The sequence below is a fragment of the Dermacentor silvarum genome, chromosome 4 (genome assembly GCF_013339745.2).
Source record: "Dermacentor silvarum isolate Dsil-2018 chromosome 4, BIME_Dsil_1.4, whole genome shotgun sequence".
NCBI classification, from domain to species: Eukaryota; Metazoa; Arthropoda; class Arachnida; order Ixodida; family Ixodidae; genus Dermacentor; species Dermacentor silvarum.
The window spans coordinates 99507265-99520037 of NC_051157.2; positions in this window are offsets into that span (position 1 = coordinate 99507265).

Consider the following 12773-nt stretch of genomic DNA (forward strand, 5'->3'; position numbering starts at 1 on the left):
GATTGTAAGATACCAGTCGGGATTTGGTAATTATGTCCTGCCGTATGCCCTCCAACCAATTTTTATCCTGCAAGTTTAATTCTCACTATTTTGCGCCAATAAACACAAATAATAATCATCATCAGGGTTCCCTGTGATTAATTGACCTGTACATATTCTAGAGGCGGACTGGCGATCACAAATTCTTGTTCCCTTGCCAGGCTATTGAACATTATCTTTGTCTTCTGCATATTCATCTTCAACCCAATTCTTACACTTTCTCGGTTAAGGTCCTCAATCATTTGCTGTAATTCGTCTCCATTGTTGCTGAATAGGACAATGTCATCTGCAAACCGAAGGTTGCTGAGATATTCGCCGTTGATTCTCACTCCTCAGCCTTCCCAGTCTGATAGCTAGAATATACTTCTTCTAAGCATGCAGTGAATAACATCGGAGAGATTGTGTATCATTACCTTACCCCTTTCTTCATAGGTAATTTCTACTTTTATTTTGAAGAAAAAGGTAGCTGTGCAATCTTTGTAGATATTTCCCAAGACATTCACATATTGCCTCCTCTATACTCCTTGATTACGCAATGCCTTCATTGATGCTAGTATCTCTACTGAATCAAATGCTTTTTCATAATCTATGAAAGCCCTATAAAGAGGTTGATTGTACTCCGCATAATTCTCAATTAACTGATTGATGACATGGACGTGATTCATTGTAGTATATCTCTTCCTGAAGCCCACCTCTTCTCTTAGGTGTTTGGAGTCAAGTGCTGCCCTAACTCTAATGAAAATTAGCGTGGCGAATATTTTATATAATACTGAAAGCAAATTATAGACTATAGCTATGAAGCAAGCAAGCAATGGGCACCAAAGGGTACCATAAATGACGTAACCAAAAGCAGAAGCTACATTTATTCACGTATTTAAAAGCTTACACGCTATATGTTACATCTAGTTGGGGTCCTGCGGTCTAATTTTCCAATCGTGTTCGCTTCCTATTCGTAGCGGGCCCGTTTGAATTGTAGAGGGTGTATGGGGACTAGGTTACGAAAATGAACCCCCTACTGGTGGCGCCATCTCGAGTGTGCCGCAGTTGTATAAGATTATATCGCCTGCGCTTGGATGACTAAAACTCCCACGCTTGCGCTGCCCATGGGCGCGGACGCGTTCCGCCGTGCAGTGCCTCGAAGAATGAACACTTTCTTATTCGATCGAATTAGGGGTGGGTGAACATTCTAAGTTTCGAATACGAATCGAATACTGCACACTAACTATTCCTATATACGGTGCTCGGATTGGAAAGTCAACTATTCGTTATTTTCGAAGATTGAAAGCTCGCCGAATATTTCGCATCAACCGAATGTTAAAGTCTGGTTACTGTTATCCGTTTGCCAAATAAAGTATCGCAAATTGTCAGAACTGAGACAACGACAAAAGTTTTCGAAGCAATGCTGAAACAAAATGGGTCATGCAGGCTTTAATTGTTTTCGGTTTTGCGGCGGCAGCCTATATAGATGACAATTTGTGACTGCTGCTTGTAATCTGTCGTTTAGTGTTTTTGGCAGTCAATTCGTGTAGCAGTTTTTGTCTTTTACTGTACAAGCTGTGATGTTTTCCTTGCAACGGACTCTTTTACATGTGTCTAGGGCGCGCAAGTCCTTAAACAGATTTTCTTTTTTCCTTTTCCACAATCTATGACCCTTTTTTTAGGCAACCATTTATTGAACGTTTGTGGAATTCTACAGCAGCCATTGTTTCTTGGAAAGGTTGTTTGCAACCCAGAACAGGCGTGGTACCTAATTAAACCACAATAAGTATTCCTTATATATATATATATATATATATATATATATATATATATATATATATATATATAGGCGTCTGCGTTTGACTATTCGATATTCGATACGATATTCCATGCTGACTATTCGATACAATATTTACAATATATATAGTCGAAGAATTTAATATTCGCCCACCTCTAAATCGAGGGCTTTTTTTTTGCTGTTGGCTCGCTCACTATCGGCAGACATCAGTGATTCTTAGGCGAGTCACTGATCAAAGGGCATCAAAGCTGTCATGCTTTCCCGACAAAGGCAATCATACTGCTTCTGCTGATGATTCATTGGCATCCCCTTTGAAACGGGTCGGTGACAAATAGTCACCTAGCCTGCGTGAGTTAATCAGGTATGCTATACATGCTTTTCATTCTATCATTTTTGTACACATCTCCTTAATCTCTTTTCTATTCCTCAAAACTTCCCCATCTACCTTGTACCACTATATGTGCCTGTAACGGAACCGGTGGTTTCAATCTCTTCCCTGTTTTCTTCCACCAGTACTATAAACATCTCTTGCTTATCTCGACTGCTCAGCGGTTGATGCTTCCGTCCACTTTAAACCCAAGCGCTTCTGGAAGGTGTACGTTACCTACGGTTCTCACTGGGTGAATCCCTTCGCATTCCATTAGGATGTGCTGAGTGATCTCCCAATTTTTGCTGCAGCACACACATGCCTTATCTAGTTCCGAATATTTGCTCTGGTATGTTATTGTTCTTAGGCAACCGGCTCGAGCCTCAAATAGGAAGGTTCTGCCTTTGTGTTATCGTAAACATTTTCCCTTCTAATGTTTTATTCCCATTCTCTTGGTCCTTTTTGTTTCCCTTCTTTGCATGCAATTCACTGTATACATGTTTCTCTCACTTTCGTTTTGATGACTCCTGTTTGTCTGTTTACACATGCAATTGCGTATTTGGTTGCCAACTTTCTTGACCTCTTCTTTCATACTGTGTCCATGCATTTCAGGTACAGATACTTGTGCACTTTAGCCACCCATTTATTTTGATCAAAGCTTTCTTCAAAACTAATTATGTTCTGTGCTTCTCTGATTCCTAAAGAGGTCATACCAATTTCACCCTGCACTGCCTCATTGGTTTCACCGTGGGCTCTCAAAGCCAACCGGCCTACCGATCTTTGGTTAACTTCCGACCCCGAGAAGATATTCGATTTTAAGCACAGAATGACATTTGCGAACATTAGCACTGGCACCATTACTGATTTCCAGATTTCACACACTACCTCATACTTATTGTGGCCCCACAGTGCTCTGTGTTTCTTTATTGCTGCATTCCGCTCCCCCTTTATTTTCAGATTATCTTGGTGGTTGCTTGAGTAAGTTTTTCCTTCGTTTATGTATACGCTGAGGTATTTATATTGCTTGACTATGGGTATGACTAGCTGTTGAAATGACACCACGTAATTACTCGTCTCTTCATTAAAGATCATAATTACCGATTTGTCTGTGTTAACATTAAGGCCTAGATATCTCGCTGCATTGTCACACGTATTCGTAAGTCTCTGTAAATATCGCTCATTGTGCCGCTAGTAGCACTACGTCGTTCGCATACATCCGTCCGGGGACCTTCTGTTGCACCATCTGTTGTCAATTACGCATGTAGGATAAATTCAACCTTAATTCACTGTTTTCCAGTCGTCTTTGTATACCATTAACATAAAGTGCGGGCAACAATGGGAGACAGAGGACATCATTGCTTCAGTCCTTGGTGAATTTCCAGCACTTAATTACATTTTCGGCCTTCCCATACAATTTGTGCTCGGTTGTCTCTGTATACCTCCCTCAGCATCTGCACAAGTGGTTCTTTGTTCCTTTGTGCTTGAGAATATGCCATAACAATTTCCTGTCTGCGTTGACGTAGGCTTCCTTAATATCCACAAATGCTATCCGTAAAGGCCGATTCTTAGCTGCTGAAATCTCTGTGCAGTGAGTTAGCACAAACATATTATCCTCTAAGCGTCTGCCTGTTCTGAACCCATTTTGTAGTTCCCCCAGTACATCATTTTTCTGCACCCACTTCGACAGTTCTATTTTTATGGCTTACATTGCCATTCTATATATCACCGACGTCATTGTAACTAGCCTGTTCAAGTTCGTCTTATCCCTACCACTTTGCCGTTGTATATGTGGTTCATCTTGCTTTCACGCAATCCAACCGGAATTTTCTTCGTTTTGGTCACTTGCTCTATGGCATTAGTCAGCAATGCCGTGCTCTTCGAACCAATTTAGGCCACCGTCACGTACCATGCCCTCTAGAGACTTCGGTTAATGTAGTAGTAGTAGTAGTAGTAGTAGTAGTAGTAGTAGTAGTAGTAGTAGTAGTAGTAGTAGTAGTAGTAGTAGTAGTAGTAGTAGTAGTAGTAGCAGTAGTAGTAGTAGCATAGTTATAATAAAAAAGAAATAACAATAATAATAATAATAAACAAGCATTTTCTTATCTTAAAACGCAACCTTTTTCGGCCTGGCGCAGACCTCAGTGGTCGCCCAGTTCATTCGCCGCGTTGGAAAGCGACGGGCAAAGCAGGGTGCTCCTCATTTAGAACCACGCAACCGTGTTCATACAATGGATGCCTTTACTGACTACACACATTCAACAAAAAAAAAAAGGGGGGGGGGGGTTAGGGAATTACAAAAAGAAGAAAGGAATGATTGGCGAGAAAGCCAATTTCACAAGAGCTTGGTGCTTCAAATGAGACCTGCAGAAATCGCAAACACGCCAATCCTCTCGAAGCTGCTTCCGAAAACCGCGCGGCGTCAAGGACAATCTTGACTTTCACCGCGCCGCAATTCCTCGTCTCACTCTCTCCACCGCAACTCATTGCACCTCGCCTGGACCCTTACAGACTGGCACACAAACGTACTACAGTCGCCCAGGCACTCTTAATTTCAACGAGCTGCACATTCCCACTTGCAAGAGTGGAAAAAGACGGGAGAGAGAAAATAAAGATGAAGCGAACTCTTCGTTCTGAAAGCGAAAACGATCGAGATGAGAGTGGCCGGCCAACAACGGGAGGAAACGTCGCGCGCGCCCCTCGCGTCTCTGCTGTACACTATACTCGAAGCCGCACTTCTCTTATAAAACCTGCGGGGATCCCGCCTTGAAGAGCCTGTCTCCCGCTGCGAACCGTTACGACAGGAACCTCGGGTCCTAACCCGCCTGCCTCTATACGTGACATCAAAAGGGAGCCGAGATAATAATAAAAAAAGCAAGCGAGCGAGCAAACGCGAACACAAGGAGGAGCAGACAACCCCGGGGCCAGTCAGTCACACGGGGGCAGGGCCGGCGACGAGTTCCGTTGACGTATCTGCCATAGCGGCAGCGACCATGTATGTATGTGTGTGTCTAGCCGCGTACATAGCAGCAGCAGCAGCGCCCATGCCATTCCCTATAGCCTCGCGCATTCACAAAACGGCAATGCCTGCTGCTGCAGCCTTGTCCCGCCGCGTACGCTCGTACCCACTGGGCCGTGCTCGAATTAATGGGGGCCGCCGCCGCAGTGGCATCGGCATCAGTAGCGGCAAAAGCGCCGCAGGTTGCTTTCTTTATCCTACCCCCCGACCTCCCTCAGCAGGCGGGCAGGCGCCTTCAATGGCCGACCGGAAGCCAGGACAGCGGGGCGCCATTGAGGCGTCAAGCAGCAGCCGCGGGGGGTTTTGAACAGGAGGGGCAGCCTCGCCACAGTGCTGCCGAGCACTGCGGAGAAGCACAGCGCTCTACCTATTTCTGTCTCGCTTTTTCTTCGTCCGTTTTCTTCGGTACAATCTCCCTCCCGAGCACGTGGTCTTTCTTTTCTCTCCCCCTTTCCAACCTTCTTCCTCCTGAGCCCTCACTACTAGTGTCCGGCGTTCCGCTTGTAAACTCGGGAGTTTTTCGCGAACGTGTCTCTTTTATCGGCCCCCCCCTCGCTGGCTCGTTCGCGACGTTGTCGTTCAATGCACCACCACCTCACGTGGCGGCGTTAACGAGATGCCAATTTGGCGTTCCCGCGGAGGTGTCCCCCTTTCCCTCTTTCTCTCCTCGTTGACGGACAGCTCACCTTTCTCTTTGGTTTTTTGTGTGCTCGACACCCCCCTCCTCGCGCGTCGACGAAATCGCACGGCCCCGCCAGCGCTGCGACCATTGTGGTCTATCGGTGGCGAAGCACGTGCGTGAGAATGCCGCGTGCACCAGTTTAGATTCGCATCGCTGGACTCGCGCGAGCGCATTCAGCGCCAATATATAGCACTGTGTATACGAGCGCGTTCGCTGCAGCGTCGGGCAGCTCACTCACAATGACGCGCGCGCGCGCGCACGGCGCCGCGACGACAAATATCGTTCCGCCAGTTCGAACACGAACCCTACCTCTGCAGCCACCCCTCTCACCGGGTCCCGCCTTGCGTGTTGTGCCTCAACGACTGCGTGGAGAGCCAGACGGAAATTTGTAGCGTTGGAAGTCGAAATGAAGTACGCGCCAGTAGACCTCTTCTTTTCCACCAAGCGCGATCCCTCTCCCCCCCCCCCCTTCCCCTTTCTTTTTTCCTTTCACCACTGATTCTATTTGCGTTGAGCCGTTTACGTTATCTGCGCTCTTTTGACGATGAATTGACTGGCTCGCAACTACGCACCACGTCTATAGCGAGTGCACGCAGCGCGCTCTTTTGTATGCACGTCGTGTTGTCGTTGCTTCGGGGGTCGAAACGGGTGACGGACAGGAGGAGAGCTCGCGTGACGTGACCAGAAGTCACAACTGTCTCTCGTGGCGCGTTCGTTTCAGGAATTCATGGTCTTCTGCGCGCGGCACAGCCCCTCGACCGTCCGCGGTACGCGTACATACTTCGGTATATAGAGGGATTCGTTATGCAGAGACACCCTGTATATTGCGCGAAATCTTTCTTGCGTTTCGAGCGTGCGTATATAAGGGGCTGCCCAGCGGCGGATCAAACGGATTTGGACGCCCCTCGTGAGTCAACTTGGGCGTGCAATTATCTGGCGGCAGAGGGCGCTCGTGTCGCGGTAGAAAGAGCGCCCTCTTACGGGGAAGCCAGGCGAAACGCCGCGTGCTAGGACTCCGCGCAAGTTGCCCCTTCTGTTTCAGGTTGAAGGGAACCGCGCGGCCACTTGTGAACGGCCGCGGCGTGTCTTCTCCAAGGGAACGGTGGTTCGGCGCAAGGCGTTGTTCAGAGCGGAGTGCAGCCGGCGAAATGAAAGTAGAGAAAGAAAGGGGGATAAAAGCTTAAAAGCTTCCTTAAAAAAAAAGCTCTTGTTCGTCTATTTATTTATCAGCTTTCTTTAGTCCTGCGGCTTTATTATATGTGTGCGCGCCATGGTCACTTCAAGAAGGACAGCGATGTCGGTGGAGAGTGCTGTTCGGCTCTCGCTTTGCGACAGGCGTTTGAGTCAGTCGCTTGGTCATTGTCTCTTCGGTTGCCTGCAGCAAAGTGCGCACTTGAGTATTTCCCCTGATATATATATATATATATATATATATATATATATATACAAGTCAAGGACCGCACAAAGAGCGATGGAACGAAAAATCTTAGGAGTCACATTAAGAAACAGGAAGAGAGCGGTGTGGATCAGAGAACAAACGGGGGTAGACGATATTCTAGTTGACATTATGCGGAAGAAATGGAGCTGGGCAGGCCATGTAATGCGTAGGATGGATAACCGGTGGACCATTAGGGCTACAGAATGGATACCAAGAGAAGGGAAGCGCAGTCGAGGACGGCAGAAAGTCAGGTGGGATGATGAGGTTAGGAAATTTGCAGGCTCAAGTTGGAATACGCTAGCGCAAGACAGGGGTAATTGGAGATCACAGGGAGAGGCCTTCATCCTGCAGTGGACATTGACATAAGCTGATGATATATATATATATATATATATATATATATATATATATATATATATATATATATAATATAGTGTATGTGGCTAACACTCCTAGGGTTAGTTCTAGTTGTAAAACATAAATACCCAGACAGTGGATGGAAAAACGGCTCCGCGGTAGCTCAATGGTGAGAGCATCGCACGCGTAATGCGAAGACGTGGGTTCGTTCCCCACCTGCGGACAGTTGTTTTTGTCATCCATGTTCATTTTCCTTTAATTTATCATTTCTTTAATTCAATTCGTAAGTACAAGTAATTTCCCCTATGTTGTCCTTGATGTCATTGTTTGTTGGCTTCTTATGATATATATATATATATATATATATATATATATATATATATATATATATATATATATATATATATATGAAGGAAAGTCAGATGCCTGAAATGATTAACCTCAGATGGGATTTTTAAAGCATTGTGGAGATACTGTCGCGGTTAGTATACATTCTTTTACCTACATATATGCATGTACATTTGTGACGCACGCAAGCAGACAAAAGAGGTATTTTTCTGTTCTTCCGCGATTCATTGTAGGCGTGCTCTTCTTGCTTAACGCGAACTTGGCAGTCTCTCCTAACTTACGAACGGCAGCTTACCATTATCATTGAATACTGCACTATATCGAATGTGTTGTGCGGAAAGGGGCCGAAAGGTGCCGAATCTAAGGGGGTAAAACTTGCAGGATAACAAACTTGAAAGGAAGCCAAGGACCACGCAGGGAGCGATGGAACGAAAATAGGAACAGCAAGGACAATAATAGCGCCTTCTTTTATTATTACTAGTACTTGAAATGCAGAAAAGGGTAAAGTAGGCCTCTTTATAGGAACGGCTATACCGAAATTCCCTATTCATGCAAGAATAACGAAGGGAAAAAAAAGAAAGTCTTCTCATTAACTCTTCAGTTTTCACCTCCCACGGGTGTTCCTAACTATAATCCTAAAGTCAACGTCTTATGCTCGAAAAAACGCTTATAGTCACTCCGCGTCTACTACTGTGTGAGCGTGAGCTACCTCTCTTCTTTTGAGCTTTGTCTATATTTTTTCCCCTTTAATTCCTCATCCCCTCTCCTCCGTGCAGGGTCGCCAACCAGACGTCCGTCTTGTTAACCTTCCTACCCTTTCCTGTTTCTCTCTCTCTCATACTTGAAAGTATAAAGTCGCGGCGCTCTCACTAAGGCTCCTTGAGCACACGCCTTTGACGACCTGTATATGACATGCCACGCACCTCAAGAAAGGTCTGCGAGCGCTCTCCCTGTAAGGATTGGTTTGTCAGAGCTGGCTTCTCCGCAAGGAGACGCTTTAAGGGGAGAAGCCTCCTTCCGTCATTCCCTTTTCGCAGAAAATATTCTGGGCATTCGAAGTGCTCATAAATGGGCAATGTGGCCAACATTACCTCCTTATTGAAACATTCTGTACGCAAGTCTGTGAAATCTGTATCCGCACTGCTTTACCTCGCAGGAAAGGCATCTGGCCGTACGGTAAATCTTTCCGCCCAGCCTAGCGCAGCAGTTGCAAGGCAAAAGGTTACCGTATTACCGCAAGAATGATATGGGAAAGCCCAGAAGGGCTAAATCTCTGATTTCACATTGTTTCCGTACTATTCTTCTATAATGAAAATTTCACTCATGATCCTTACGAATTCGGCAATAATGGAGCAGCGAATACATAAGAAATGTCAACACGTAAGAAATGCATTAGACGTACATTTCAAGAGTGCATCATACGGTTGAGTATCAGCATGTGTCACAGTATAAATAAAGACGCGTCACCTGAGAGGCGCCTTTATTTACCCTTATTTCTCCGGTTTTCTATTCGATCTTGATGCATTAAGCTTCGGAATTCAATCATACACTTGTCATGCATTAAAAGCAACATGGAGATATGCGAGATATTAGAAGAAAAAAAGACGAAAAGTCAAGCAACATTTAATTTTTGTGCAGTGACCTGAGGGTAATTGAAAACTATCTTGTAACTATTTACGAAAACATAAATCGATATAGACGGTGACGAATTTCGCATAATTAAGATGCAGAATTTTTACTCCAACTTAAAAAAATGAATATAGATTGCAGCGTTGACCGTGAGTTTGCGTAGCCAATCAGGTATAACGTTCGCGAACTTTCTGCACGAAGTGCTTTGGGAAGTTGGTCATTGATTCGTGCCTCCGACTGATGGGAGTTTTGCTGCTTGATTCATTAAAGGTGATTATTCACCCACCAAGAGAAGGAAAGCGCAGTCGAGGTCGGCAGAAAACCAGATGGGATGATGAAGTTAGGAAATTTGCAGGCGCAAGTTGAAACAGCTAGCGGAAGACAGGGGTAAGTGGAGATCACAGGGAGAGGCCTTCGTCCTGCAGTGATGATGATGATGATGATGATGATGATATTCACCCAGCCCAATTGGCTACCCTGCTCTGGAGAAGGCGAAGGGGCGGGAAAAGATTAAGAAAAAGAGAGAAAGGACAGTGTTGAAGTCCCCGACGATGATGTTCTCGGCGCTGCATCACAGACGGTCGCTCACCTCGGTTGCCCTCAGACACTGCAGCACCGATTTTGTGGCCTCCTGTAGCTGTGATATGTGAGACCATGGTTCCAAGCTCCTGGCCAACGAGGAAGGTTTATCGCCTTGATGGTTTAGAGCTGTGCGGACGGAAAGACTTTCATTTTTCAAAGGACGGACTGTAGCACAGTGTTTCTTAGCCACCCCAGGTATATTGCATTCGGCGATGTCAATCATTCCAATCAAGACTGATTATGCATTGGCGAATGCAACGCCCAGACACAAGGAAGCCAGTATAAAGTTTCTTCACTTAGAGATATAAGCGGTTGAAAAAAAGAACATTGAAAATTTTGGGAAAATACAGTTTTCTTCCCGTTTTTTTTTTTCAACCAGCATAAAATAATTTTTTAAAAACGTGTAACGTCGCAGAATACAGACCCTGCAAGGGCACTTGGTCAAAAAAAAAAGGAGTTTGGGAGTCTGCGAAGCCCCTGGATCCATTCACGTGGTGGCAAGGAGTTTGCTTCAACCAGCCCTTGAGACCCCTTATTGCCTGTCGCGTACTGAAGAGTCCCCCATCTTCTGCGGCATGTGAAAGAAACTTGTCCGAGTTTGTAAATGTGCACACCACGCTACGCAACAGGCTCGCGGGGGATCATGTGCGAAAACTTGCGTACGTGCACTTGAACCTCAATGTCTGGAAGGCTTAATTCTTCCGCTGCACAGTGAAGCATTGACGCGTCAAGCGGAATTTAATCGGACACAGATCGATACAAATGTCGGTGTTGACGCTTTAATGTGAAATCAATGCCTTGAAGTGAAATCGTGCCTAGATTTCGAGCCCGGAAGCTATGCTGGGACTTTTGGGATGCAATAATCTAACAGTTATATTCTTTTCAGTGTTAAAGAAATATGTTTGTCGGGTTTGTCATTGCTCTGAGCGCAATCGCCTTTTTATTTTTCAATTTTTCGCATTTTTCTAAAAAAAAAGACCATGAAAGAAACCAGTTTTTTTTCACGCCCCCTCAAAATTTCATGAAAATTTACATTCCTCTCTTCACTTCGGGGAACGCAGGGTAACAGGCACAGTTGTGTAGAACAGTCAAGTGAATGGAACGGAGGGTGAGTGAAGTCAAGTGGGGGCTACTTCTGCAATGGAAAATCACAGGCTAACAGGGTGTCGCAGAGTGCCAGAATAGGCATGCGGCCCTTCGTATACCAGTGACCCTTTTCTCGGCGATCCCGTGGGCGCTACCATGTTTGATCACGTGGTGACGCGGCCATTGCTTGCCTCAGCTGCCTCCGTTGCCTCCGTGTTTACACTGCAAGCGCGTGACGGTTTCGTATTCGTATTCGTGCGCATGGCTTCGTATTCGTGCGCATTCGCTGAGGCAACGTATGGCGCGCCGCTGAAAGCGCCATCTCGTTCCTCTAGAGCAAACTGCTCCGCGAAAAGGGTCAATACTAGGAGGCTGTTTGAGCACTTTCACTATAGTTCAGGAATATGGCGTGCTTAAAATGGCATCGGCGTTTGCATTTGTTTTCCACGCCTCCAGGACAGGGAAAAAAAGAAAAAGAAAGAAAAACAGAAGTGAAAAGGTTTCGCGATTCCTGTCATTTTTAATGATATATTATGCAGAATTAAGGAATTAAGTTTCTAAGCTTTGAGAAATTTAGCGATGGTGTGCTTAACTCGCTGACTTCTATACTTAATGCATGCGCAAAATTAATTCTGTTCAGCGCACTGTGCCGCAATAACTGAATATAGGGGCAGGGTATTCGGTTAGGAGCTCAATAACAGCGCTTGCACCACTCGTTGAACAATGCATCATGATTTCCAGCGGTAAAAAAATGTTTACGGGAGATATCCAGTAGTATAAGGAAAGACGCTAAGTTTAAAACTTATAAGCTTGCTTTAAACGAAAGACGGATTTCCAACGGGAAATTTTAAAGCAGAGCTTTCTTTGCCTTTTTCAGCCTCTATACCCTCTCTCTCTCTCTTCTTTCTCTTCCCCTTCTCCCTTCACCCTGCGTAGGGTTGCCAACCGGACTCTTGACTGACTAACATCCCTGCCTTCCTTATATCCCCCTCTCTCTCTTCAGCCTTTTCAGTATACTTTGCAGCTTTAAATACCGTTCCTCGAAACTTCAGACAGGGAGAACGAAATTTGAACCGCCGCGATAACTTTGTCACACCCGGTACGTGGCAAAACCGAGATATCGCGTGCGCGCCGAATCATCGTGTCGCGTGTTTTCGCGCTGCCGCGCGCGGTGCCAGGAGAGGAAACCGCTCGGAATTCGGTGGAAAAAAAAGGAACCGCACAGTTTAATTTTTTCCTTGCTTTTATTCCTTTTCCCCCAACCTCGCGATGCCAAACGTGCTTCTGGCTCGAGGCACGTCGTATAGCAGCTCTGTAGTCGCACAGACGAAACGACCGCGAGCCCGCATCCCGGCAAACTCGAGGTCTCGTATGGTTGGCACGTGCTTGTCTGTCTGTCGGCCGATCCCTCGCCGCCGCTGCCGCTGCTGCCGCGTGCGCGGTCAACAGGCCGGA